General features: G+C 35.5%; 2 long non-coding RNA genes across 2 annotated transcripts; one reads left to right on the forward strand and one right to left on the reverse strand.

The window, feature by feature from the left end:
- Positions 1-16: 16 nt before the first annotated feature.
- On the forward strand, positions 17-1,874 carry LOC125503620. The gene is made up of 2 exons (XR_007280991.1): positions 17-1,639; positions 1,697-1,874. It is a non-coding gene; the product is annotated as an uncharacterized LOC125503620 (long non-coding RNA).
- On the reverse strand, positions 1,875-9,299 carry LOC109535556. The gene is made up of 3 exons (XR_007280992.1): positions 9,154-9,299; positions 2,055-2,170; positions 1,875-1,997 (listed from the first exon to the last, which is right to left on the reverse strand). It is a non-coding gene; the product is annotated as an uncharacterized LOC109535556 (long non-coding RNA).
- Between the last annotated feature and the right edge of the window lie 3,857 nt (positions 9,300-13,156).

A 13,156-nucleotide genomic window follows, 5' to 3' on the forward strand; every position in this document is an offset into this window, starting at 1 on the left:
AATTGGTTTCGAGCACTATGCTTCCTCCATAGGTTTTTTTTTTAACAATTTATAACCTCTAAAGACATAGAAGCCAAAGTATGAAAACGCCAAAGCGTCGCACGCTTTCTTAGCGAAATGAGTCAAAAATCCTGATCAGTCAGGCCTCCATCAGATGGCTCAGATTGGTTGGAATATTTGATTTATCAACTAATTTTCTATCGGAAAAATTGCAAACTGTATTTCCTAGTTAGAATTTGTCCCACATTACTAACCTGTTAAAAATGTGGAGTAAAAAATCGGACTTTTATCCATAAATTTTGAACATTTCTGCACGTGTGCAACCTTTTTTCTTCTGCAGTTCTTACAGAAGTGTAGGCAAATGTGGCAACTTGCGGCAATTGTTCGGCAGCTCAACGAAACGTTTGCGAACTTGAACGAGCTTTCTGCTAAACACAAGCGCGAACAAACCAAGCACTGGTGGAGAGTTCATCAATTTATCAAAGGTTTTTCAATTGGTTTCGAGCACTATGGTTCCTCCATAGGGTTTTTTTTAACAATTTATAACCTCTAAAGACATAGAAGTCAAAATATGAACATGCCAAAGCCTCAAATGCTTTCTCAGCGAAATAAGTAAAAAATCCTGATCAGTCAAGCCTCTGTCAGACGCTTTGGATGGAATATTTGATTTATCAGCTAATTTTCTATCGGAAAAATTGCAAATTGTATTTTCTAGTTATAATTTGTTACACATTTCTAACCTGTAAAAAGATGAAGAGAAAAATCGGCGTTTTATCCAGAAATGTTGAACATTTATGCACGTTTTCAACCCTTTTTATTCTGCAGTTCTTACAGAAGTTTAGGCAAATGTAGCAACCTCTGGCCATTGTTCAGCAGCTCAACGAAACGTTTGCGAACTTGAACGAGCATTCTGCTAAACACAAGCGCGAACAAACCGAGCACTGGTGGAGAGTTAATCAATTTATCGAAGGTTTTTCAATTGGTTTCGAGCACTATGGTTCCTCCATAGGGGTTTTTAACAATTTATAACCTCTAAAGACATAGAAGCCAAAATGTGAAAACCTTAAAGCCTCAAACGAAATAAGCCAAATATCCTGATCAGTTAGACCTCCGTCAGACCCCTAACCTTTAAAAAGAGGGAATCAAAATGATCGCCCTTTCGAAAAAGGAAAACCTTTTCGAAGTTTGCTAGCTTGAACATCTAACAACAATTTACAAACTTTGAACTCCCGAAAAGACTTGAAAATTGATCAGTTTAGGCGGAAACTTTGGGCAATTGTTCGGGGGCGAATGAAACAAGCCTTCCGCTGAATACACGGCTATTTCATGTTGATCCACTTTGAAGCAAATTTATGATTCTAGGAATCCTGGCGAGTATGTTGGAAACACTTTTGGCTCCCAACGCAACTATTTTGACCATCTGATGCCTTACAATCCATATTTTCCTGGTTATCAGTCTCCGCAATGGCCAAACTTAGTCTACCCTCAGTTTGCGCCCGGATGCTCCAGAGCCCTGGACACTGCTGGATTTGGAGGACATCCTTCGGATCCCAGCCAGATTTATTACCCTCATGTTTATCCCTATCCCTCCTATCCACTGGTTTATCCATACCACAATGGAAGAACGAGTTCGGAATAAGTAAGTTTAGGTCTGGCAACATCAGATGAAAAGGAAGGGAAACATTTTTTCGGCCAGTTTTTTCCCAGTTGGTGTCAGCTTGGGTAAAGGTCGATGTGTTTTTTCAAGCTTCCAGTTCATTTTAGATGGTTCAGGCCGCCACTACCATTGTAGACCTTATTCTAATATACGGTGGCTTACACGATGAAGTTGTTCATTTAGTTATAGTTTCCATTAATAAAGTTCGGACAATTGACTACATCTTACCTCTGCAAGCTTATCGAATCTAGCGAACAGTTCATTGAGCATTTTCACCAATTCTTGAGCGGAATACGTGGAAGAAATGGCGGTGAATCCGACAATGTCCGCATAGAGGATGCTGCAAGAACAGCGATAAGTTAGCGGTTTCGATGGAGCCTTTTTGGGCAAAGCTTACCTAACGTTTTCGTGGCGGCTCATGTAGATTTTCTTAAACTGGCTATCGGCTTGATCCAAATCCTTCCTCATCTGCACAGCCACATGCTCTGGCAACACCGAGAGCAGCAGCCTTTCCTTTGAAAGCAAGAATACCGTGCATTTTTCAAAAGGATTTTTTATATGCATTGGAAGTGTAGAATTCGAGGTTTTGTATGAAAAATGGTCTAGTTTGGCACCTGGCGGAGGTTTTTGTGGTGGTAAAAAGTCTGTTTTAGCCCATGGGGCCCAGGGATCATAAGGGATTTTCCTGCGTTTTTTTGCACAAAACTGAACGATTTTGCCCATTAATTGCCTCTATTTTGCCGGCTATTTTTATACCGGATGTACACTTTATTTGAAGATTTTGTTATTGTTTCCGATCAGGATCGATTGGTTTCAATTTCCGGGTGGAATTTTGCATTTCTGTTGGCCTGCATCATGCACATTTTTTATAAGAAATACCGAGAAAACACCGTGTTTGTGTAGAAATTGCCGTTTTTCATCAAATTTAATTCACACACCAGCAGAGAATCAGGGGCCAATTTATCTCAAGATTTGTATGGACAACCGATTAACCTCTCAACATTTCTCCACTAAGGTGAAGAACTGTTCTTGTGCCTGAGTGTAGGCCTGGGTAACTCAGCGAATTTTTAGGAGTTAACGCAGTGCTACGCAAATGGCTTGATGCGCCAACTCAACGCACCGGCACAGTAACTCAGCTCAGTTGCTGGAAAAATGTTGATGCCTTTTTTTTACTTGCTTGTAGATTTGTTTTAAAGGGCATTTATTAATAATATTTTCTAAATGTCTTCAAATTTCAGAATTTTCCAGTTTTGGCCAAGTTACTTTTTCTTTATTAATTATGAAATAAATTTCGAATCCTTCGTCGCTTTGTAAGAAGTTTTGAAATCTTTTTCCAGCTTAGAATTTGGAACAAAAATCGAATTTTCTATGAAAAATGAACAGAATCAGCGAAAGTTTATAACAGATTGTAGAGTTTGTTAAAAAAATGTGTTTTTTTTAGATTTGACTGATTTTTCTTTGCTTTACTTTCTACTGAAAAACGCTCTATTTTGTACAGGACAAAAACGGAAATGTTTTTTATGTTTGAAAATGTTTTCGATGAAAAACCCCGTTTTTCATCGAAAATCATTAAGGTTTTCTCCAAAATCGATCACAAAACTACAAGTTTTTAATTGGAAGCGCAAAAAATCATTATTTTCTGGTGATTTTCTTCTTTTCTGACAATAATGGGGTCTTTTCAGCCAAAAATTAAAAAATTAATTTTGCTAAAAAATTCGCCTCATTCATCGGTTTGCATCAAAATTTAGAAAACCCATTTCAGCTTCGAATTTGGCACAAAAACCAAATAATTTTCTTCAGTTTTTTACCGAAATTAATTGTGATTCTCTTGAAAAAACGACCAGAGAGCAAAAGTTTCAAAGATTTTTTTGGAAAATTCGCCACCTTCATCGCTCTGAAGATTTCAGGTCATTCCAGTTTTAGCAAAGTTTCTATTAAGCAATTCTTTCTACGCAAAAATAGCATTATTTTTTAGTTTTACTCAAAATACTGGCAATCTTCAGGTATGTTCTGAGAAAAATTATAAGATAAATTTTATTGAAACACTCGCCTTCTTAACCGCTTTGCAAAAATGTTTGGAAAACTTTTTGCAGCCTCGAATTATGGACAAAACCCTAATAATTAATTATGGGTCTTTTTCCAAAAATATTTCCCCGAACTGAAAAAGTGAAAGTTTATAATCATTTATTTGGAAAACTCTGGGAAACTGGGGTTTCTTCACTTTTATGTCAATATTTCGAAACAACATCGTCTTTAAACAGAAAAACCTTGTTCCTAACGTTTTGATGTAAAATACTGGCAAAGGAATCTTTTATGCAAACAAATTAAGAGATGGATTTTACAAGAAAACTCGTCGAATTTCTTTAGACTCAGTTCTGTTGCTGGGAAAATCTAGATGACTTTTTTGAGTTGTTTCAACAAAGTAGGTAGTAAAATATTACTCAGAAAAAATGTTGATGATCTTTCTTTAAATGTGAAAATTCCAGTCTTGGATCTCGTAAAGCATTAATAAATAACTTATTAACCTATGAGTTAGCGCTCTCAACTCAATAGCGCAACTCAAAGTGTTACCCAGGCCTATTTGAGTTCGACGCAGGTAAATAATCGGTGCGAAACTCTTGTGAATTTTTAGGAAAAACAATTTTCTGGCAAATTTGATGCAATACTAGTTTTAGTAGTTGTGAAAGCAACTTGTCGAAATGGAGAAAACTCCTGAAATTAGCCGCTAAACATCTGAAGTTCCAAGTCGGACAGATTTCCTTAATAATTACTTAACAAAATTAATAACAAAAACTGCATACAATTCAACAAAAAAACGTGAAAATTTAGCAAAAACGACCTGAAATTGCGCAGCCCAATCAAGTGAAAGACAAATGTATTCCGGGACGAAATTGCTCAGAAAATTAGATCTGAAAAACTGTATGTTTTCATTGCTCTGAGCCCTTAACATAAATTAAAAAAATGAAAAGTTGCCTTTAATGGGAATTTAATCATCAGGGACTCTTTAGGTTCAATAAACGTAGCGAATTCGATAGCGAACGCTTGCGAGAGTTCGCGACTGCTTTTGGTTCTTTTAATACTCAAGACGATTTATAGCGGCTTGGAGGAGATTTCTTGATTATTAGTTTTAAATATTGACGCGATTCAAGAGAAAACCCTTCAAAGATTATACTTTAAAGCCTACAGGTGTTGTAGAAACTTCAAATTTAGTTTCCAACAACTGTAAATTCGAAAACTTCTAATGCAAGCTTTTATTAAGAAAAAGTGTTGGTGAAACCCCCGGCTATTGATGGTGAAACTTCTGAAAAAATTATGATTTTTGAAATATCGGGAGAATGGTACGATGTATTGGATGGCACCCTGTAGGTATATTTTTTGAGAATATCGTTCTGAATCAACAAGCTAATATAATAGCTTTAGTTAAAAGCAAATATTTAGAAAGTGGTCCGAAAAACAAATTAAAAACTTCTTCAAATACACCATTCGATACACGCATGAGCCTAAAAAAATGCTAAACCTTTCAAGTTCCGGATTGTCCAAAAATTGGTCACAATCCGCAAAAATCCGGTTCTCATTGAGCATAAAATGCCCATTGTGCGCCTGATCTGAGTTTTGTTTACATTTGCGGCTACTTTCTCAATAAAAAAAAGTGAATCATTCAGACGAGTAAACCGGTAAAAGGACGATTATCATGTTTGTACTGTTCAAATCGCCAGATTTTTTTGCAAAACTCGCAAATATTTGATGTATTACATGCGAGGATCGAGCTAACTTGTCAGTTTCTTTGCGTGTCTTGCCAGTCGTGGTCATATTTAGTCGAAACATTGGCCTTTTGGTGCCGAAAAGTAAAAAAGTGTTGTTTGGTTTATTTATCTAAAGTGAACTTTTGGTGCTCGTAAATCACATCCGATATGGAAATGGTCCAGGATGGAGCCCCAGCATGCAGACACCTGGTAAGATAGGTCACTAATATACAGGGTTCCCGAAAAAATGTAGGCATTTTGCAAAAACACGTTTTTTTGAGAGCAGTTTGGATCAGATATTTCACGCCTTTTTTACATTTCAATTTCAATGGAGCTTAGAATTATTTCCTGGACACTAAACACCTTTTTTGTTTCCAGGTGACGCGATGCAGCTTTCGGTAAGTTTGGCTTTACATTTTTCCTAGCAGATCGATTTTATCTGAATTCTTTATTGCGCTCTTTGAATTTCTTGCTTTAATAACGAACAGCAAGCATGTAAAACAAGCGTCGATTTTGTGTGAATTTCAGTTTCTGTTGTCTTGGAAGGTAATTTTCTGCATTTATTGGTATTTTCTTCTGTGTGCATTCTCAATAGCGATTTGTTCGATTTTCGAAAACAACATTTTTCACTCTGGTTTTCTACCTTTACTATTTAATTTAGTACTACATCTTCTTCTAAATTGCGATATCGATTTTTTCGTGCCTGACATTTATTAATATTTTGCGACTTATCTTTTATTTTAACTTGGAATCTTCAAAGCTCGATATAAAACAACCGTAAATTTGGTTCCTCTTCCATCAGCAGCTTAGCCATAATAAGTATCTAAACTTTGACTTCATCGGCCGCTTTTTTCAATGTACGTTTTTCATGATCTCGATGATGGAAAAATTGATAGCCAACGCTAGTGAGAGTTTGCGATTGTTTTTGGATTTTTTTTATAATAAATTTTAAAAATAGACGACTTGCAGAGATAACAGGTACAAATGGGTTTTTAGAGCCAAATGTTGCCAAGAACAACTTTTTCGATTGGAAGCTTCTTGTTCGAAAAATAAAACGTGAAAATCCATAAAATTCCGTTTCTCGCGCCGCATAATTTTGTGCTGCAAAAACCGCAAAATGCCCACAAAATCGACTAATTTTACCTCAATCAACATGTTTCGCTTATTTCGTCATATTCAAGGGTAATTTGGTTCCATTGAAGTTCACAATCTTGTTACATTTGAGCCCCAAATGCGGAAATTTGGTTCGAAATCCGAAAACTTCCATTAACTCGCTTAATAGGCRAAAATATAATTTTCCAATTTTTATTTATTTTTTGAGATACTTTTTATGATTTTTGGCTTTGGAGATACTTTGGCTTTTTTTAAGCCACATTTAATTTTTTTGTCAAAAACACTCTTTCTAGTGTCTTGGAARAAAGTAGYCCTGGATCGCCTGGATATTTTACAGAGAGCAAACTTTTTCGSTAAAAAGTTTYGTTTGGGACAAAAAAATWAAAATGTTAAAATCGAGTAAAATCMATTGGTGAACGTTAAATATTTGGATGCAAAAACAAAMAYTTTCGTTCCCACATTYAGGGCATCTTTTATGGATAAAACAAGCGAAATTGCCATCAGTTTGTCCAAGTGGGTTGGTTTGTTTCGGCAGAAATTGCAGAGATGAGCTAAGAARGAAAGCTTTGCAAACGTTTTCAAAAAGTTTAAGGCTTCTTCAAAATTTCAGGTTTCCAGTTTTAACTAAGTTTTTATTAAGCAATTCTTTCCACGCGAAAAACGCATTATTTATAAGTTTGCCTTAAAAACATTGATACTCTTAAGCTGTTTTCCGGGAAAATCTACAACTGAAATTTTACTGCCACTCTCGCTTCTTTAACCGCATTTTAAAAAAAATTCTAGAACCTTTTGCAGCTTGGAATCTTGGACAAAACCCCAATCTTTCGTGCATTTTTTCCCAAAAATATTAAATTTCGAAATAATTGATATTAAATATATTTAATATCAATTATTTGGAAAACTCGTCACCTTCGTCGCTGTGAATAATTTGTTTTTCTTCACTTTTTCACAGTTCAATTCAGGTTTCTTCACTTTTAAGTCAATATTTCTAAATAAAACTAGCATTTAGCGCCTTTTTTCCAACGTTTTACTGTGCATAAAAATTAGCAGATCGATTTTACAAAAAAAAACAGTTTGGTCTTCTTGATCGTCTTTTTCGAATACCCGTTTTAGCTTCTTATTTTGTTGTTTTAACTTCTGTTGTCTTTTAAAAAAAAAATAAGGTTTTCCCAAAAAACGATCAGAAGAAGCAAAAGCATATAATTAAGAAAAATAACAAAATCTCTTTGGAAAACTTGTCACCGTTTTAGGCCAAATAATTTTTCAATCAACCAAGCAATCGTTTCTCCAGAAAAGGTGATTCAGTGCATTTTGACGAGTTAGCGCAGTGCTGCGCAAATGGCTTTGTGTGCCAACTCAACGCACCGGCGCAGTAACTCAGTGCCGTTGCTGGTAAAACGTTACTCATAAAAAATGTTGATGACAAAGGCAAAGTTTTTCGCTGAAAAGCTTTGTTTGAAAGAGAAAAAAAGAAAAAAACGAAAAAATTTTCGTTTCCATATTCAGGGCGTCTTTTATAGATCAAACAACTTGTACAACAGAACACTTGGTTTGGGTTAGTAAAAGTTAAAAAGAAAGTTAAATCTTCAAAGGTCCATTGAACAATAAATTTTCCACAAAATTGAATAATTTTACTTCAATTAACGATCTTCGGCGGTTTATTCAGATTTCCTGCCAATGTCCAGTGGAGATATTTTTTTAAGTTTGGCTCGAGCACCATGAGAAAAAATCCCAGAAGCCCACTTATCAGTTGCCTATTTTTTGGACTTTTTCGAAAATTACTTACAGCGGACCCTGAGCAAAATGTTCATTAGGGAGCCTCTGGTTGGCCGGATGTTTTATCAATTTTTCAGAATTGTTTCCGATGGGAGATTTGGTTTTAGCGAAAAAATTAACATGTGAAAATCTGTTCAACAACCGATAAAATTGGTTGTCAATAAATATTTTCCAGGTTTTTCCATTAAACTGTTTTTTCCTCAGTGACTGTTTCATTTCTCAATTTTGCTGTCAATTCGAAGCACTGGCGGGGATAAGAAAAAATTTCCCATTCGAGCATCAGGAGAAGGAAATTTGGCTCTAAATGCTTAGAAAACTAGTAGCTTTCCAGAAAATCTCAATACCACTTGTATGCACGTTGACTCGCTCTATGCTTTGTTTTTGCCATTAATATTGAGCCCTTGGAAAAATTCGGATAAGTAACTCATGATAGCCTCAAGAGACTTATCAAGAACCTTCTTTTTTGAAATACTGCTCAGTTTTCAAGCAAAAAAATGGGAAAATCTGGGAATGTGTGCAGGCTTAACCAGATTTCATCGGTTAAAACACCTTATCGTCGAAACACATGTGGGTTTGTGTGTTTCGGAGACAATTTATCGCAAAATGTTTAAAACGTGCAAAACAAGTGAAAAATGACAAATAGATAACACAGTAATCAGGCGACAAATGGCAATCAAAGAGCGAAAACCGAAACGCAAATGCAAAATACCGTAAAATATTCTGCCGAAAACTATTTTAAAAATGACAATTTTTGATCTTCCCCTGTATCTCTTAAGGTAGCAAAAAGGTTCAGTTTTAACACACCCTGTACATACTATAAAGAATCATATAAAAATAAAGCGTTTTAACCGAAAAAAGTCTTACCTGCTCAGCGCTTTGCTCTTCAATCACCAGCTTGACCTCCAAAGACTGTCTTGTTTCCAAGAAGGTTCTTCTCTGCTGTTCGTCTTCGGCTGTATAAGCAACGGTGGCAAGAACTTTGGCTACTACCAGCAAAATTCCGGTGGCTCCCAACTATAAAGAAACATAATCATTTTTTCCATTTGGTCGAAGTTTCCACAAATTCACTTCCGCATTTAAATGCCCCCAAATATGGAGACTCACTCAGCTCGGAATTTCTGTTAAAAAAGTCGAAATCCATCCCGCCATGAATTTATTAATGCAAAAGCAACACATGAGGCGATTTTTCTAAATTAGAAACTTTTAACGGTGTGTATGTGTGTCTCAGATGCGATTTGAAAGGCTTTCAAGTCGTGTAGCTGGGACAGATTTCCGATCGATCCCCGTTGAACTTTCGACCTTCTGCTGGAACTTTCATTAGGTGTTTGCTGTAATTGTAGGGCTCTTGGGGTCTTGTGAAGAAGCCTGTGATTTTCTGCAAATTTTCTTTATTTTCGTTCAAAATTGACCTCGATAGGGCAAGGGAAAGTAGAGTAAAAAGATCGTAAATTGGTCAAAAAAACCCAATAAGATTAATTTTTTGCTCTGGTCGGTTTGGTCAGACTCCACTCTTCCATGAAGAAAAAAATTTCGTCTGTGATTCACTTATTTTTTTGAGGCGTAAACGTTTGTTTGGAACCTACTTTCATGTGCCTACAATAAGATGTTTGAATTTATCCCATAGGGTCTCCCTCATCTTTGGGATTCTTCTCCTGTAGACTTGTGAACTTGTTATTTGCTTCTTCTCGAAAATGTCCACTATCAGGGTTTTTCACTTTGGCATCGTTGATTTATCAACTTCATTGTGTTCAGAGGAAGTAAAAGTGAAAGAAAACGAAAAACCTTTGAAATAATTTTCGCGGATTTGCTATGAACTTGGAACTTAAAAAAAAACTTTCTTAAACCTCCAACTGCAAAACAGCCTCCAAACGATCTTGCAAGCATTGAAAACTGATTTGTGATTGAACTGAGCGCGTTTGCTTTGGCCACTCAATTAAACTAATTCTAGAGCTTTTTAATGCAAATTTTCTGTTCGAGAGAACGTGGTTATTAATGCCGATGCAGGCAAGTAGCCCATTGCACCCTTACGAGAGCGCATCAGTTATTATTCCAGCTACCATTAAATGGAAAGGTCATCTAAATTTATTCATGAGAACCGAGCTTTGCCATAATGGAAACTCAGCTCTCCTGAATAATTAAAGCGTCGGCTTAAGCAGCCCATATTTTATTAAGCGGTGCTTGTTTTAACTGCCAACTTGCAGTTTTCTACACCGAATGCTTCTATATCTGGATGTTTAAATCTATTCGGACAAGTGCTTTTGCTGTGTTGAGCCCTTTGGGCACGCCCCTGCTAAAAGAACAACAAACTACATGGTTCTTTGCACAACAAATACATTAGAGTCTTCTGGATGTCGGAATCTACTTCGACATCGATTAGGCTCTAATAAAATTGTGGTAGTTTGCATTTAGACCAGTTGAAATGGACTCGCTCTCAAAAAGAGATCTTTGTATCGAGTAGAAGCTGATGACGTGGCTCTCCAAATCACCCGATCTAACGCCTTTAGATTTTTATGGGTGGGGGCACCTAAAAAACATTGTGCCTGAAAATATGTAAAAACACGCGGGAATTTAAATGGCTGTAAAGCTGAATGAAGTTCAAATGCTGAAGGCGATAGATTTGGGTGCAACAGTGTGTTAATAATTTTGAAAAATTTAGTGGCTCGACAGATGAGACCAAAAATTCGCGTCAGCCACAGTACAATGTGTACAAAATTTGATGCAAAAGAGGTTTTAAATATCATATTTTTCAAATGTTGACACCCTGTATCTTTTTTGGGGGAAAGTCTGTGACCTCGGTTTTTTTTACTGAAAATCTGAATTATTTTTAACTGTCAAGCCTGTACCTGCTTCTATAGATTTTAGACAAGTGCCGGTAAAAATTTTCTAATAGAAAACTTTCAGTAACCGGTAAGGACCACATGGAAAACGTTGCTGAAATTCCAACTTTAAGAAAAAGTTGTAAAATAAATTTTATTAGAACACTCGCCTTCGTCGTCGCATTGAAAAAAGTTTCTTAAGCCCTTTCCAGCTTCGAATTTCGGGCAAAAATCGAAAAAACTTTTATCGAAAACCGATTAGAATAAGCGGGTTTGCAATAAGTTTTTGGGAAAATTCGTCACCCGCATCCCTCTGAAGACGGTAGAGTTTGTCGAAAAACTCTGTTTTTTTAGTTTAACTGAATTTGTTTCTTGCTTAACTGTCTACTCAAAAACGCCCTATTTTGTAGAGTTTTTGTAGGAATTTTACAAAAACTTTTTTCAGTCTTGGATTCGGGACAAAAACGATAATAAATTGGTCCCGTTTTCTCCCGCAAATTATTAAGGTTTTCTGAAAAATCGATTACAAAACTAAAAGTGTTTCATGAAATGCGCAAAAATATAATTCGCCTCATTCATCGCTTTGCAGGGAATTTTGGAAAATCCTTTTTAGCTTCGAATTTGGCACAAAAACACAAATAATTTTATTTAGTTTTTTTTAGCGATAGTAATAAAGATTATCTTGAAAAAACGACCAGCTAGCACAAGTTTACAAAAAATTGTTTCGAAAATTTGACACCCTCTTTGCTCTGAAGATTTTTGAAGTTTCTTCAAAATTTAAGGCCTCCAGTCTTTAGGCCTCTAGAAAAATTCAGTCAAACTAAAAAACATATTTTTTTGACAAAGTGGAGTCTTCAGAGGGATCCGAGTGATAAAAATCTTATTTTTTTCGAAAAAAAAAAGACAACAGAAGTTTGTTTCGATTTTATAAGGAGTTTGGAGGCAGTTTACAAAAACTTTTTTTAGTCTCGGATTCGGGACAAAAACGGATTATTGAAACACTCGCCTCCTTCGTCGCTTTGTAAAAAGGTTTGAAATCCTTTTCCAGCTTCGAATTTGGGGCAACAATTTAATATTTTTTATCGAAAAACGAACAGAATAAGCGAGTTTGCAATCACTCTTTGAGTTTTTTTAGTTTAACTGATTTTTTTTCTTGCTTTACTTTCTACTCAAAAACGCTCTATTTTGTAGAGTTTCACTTAAAAATACTGATTATCTGGAAGATTTTTGTATGAATTTTACAAAAACTCTTTTCAGTCTCGGACGCGGGACAAAAACGAAAATAAATTTGTCACGTTTTCTCCCGAAAATCATGAAGGTTTTTTCAAAAATCGTTAACAAAGCTAAGTGTTTAGTGAAATGCGCAAAAATATAATTCGCCTCATTCATCGCTTTGCAGGGAATTTTAGAAAATCCTTTTTAGCTTTGAATTTGGCACAAAAACCAAATAATTTTATTTAGTTTTTTTAGCGAAAATTCGACAACCTCTTCGCTCTGAATGTTTTTAATGTTTCTTCAAAATTTCAAGTCCCCAGTTTTAGCAAAGTTTTTATTAATGAATTTTTTCTACGCAAAAAACGCATTATTTCCCCCAAGTTTCCCATAAAAATATTGAAAATCTTCAGCTGTTTTCTGTGAAAAACTATAACTCAAACTTTATTGACACTCGCCTCTTTAACCGCATTGTAAAATATATTCTAGAATCTTTTGCAGCTTCGTATTTTGGACAAAACCTTAATCATTTTTCGTGAATTTTTCCCCAAAAATATTTTCCCGAACAAAACAGGACAAAGTTTATAATCAATTATTTGCAAAACTCGTCACCTTCGTCGCTTTGCATGATTTCTTTTTATTCAAGTTTCTTCACTTTTAAGTCAATATTTCTAAACAAAATCCTACCTAAACAGAAAAACGTTTTATTGGGCATTTTCATGTATAAAACTAGGCCGTCGTCTTTATAGTCTTTATAGCCTTCTTGATCATCTTTTTCGAATACCCGTTTTAGCTTTGAATTTAGGATAAAATCAAAACAAACTTCTATTCCCTTTTTG

Source organism: Dendroctonus ponderosae, unplaced genomic scaffold, assembly GCF_020466585.1.
Source record: "Dendroctonus ponderosae isolate FM_Combo_2020 unplaced genomic scaffold, Dpon_F_20191213v2 Dpon_F_20191213_205, whole genome shotgun sequence".
Classification (NCBI taxonomy): domain Eukaryota; kingdom Metazoa; phylum Arthropoda; class Insecta; order Coleoptera; family Curculionidae; genus Dendroctonus; species Dendroctonus ponderosae.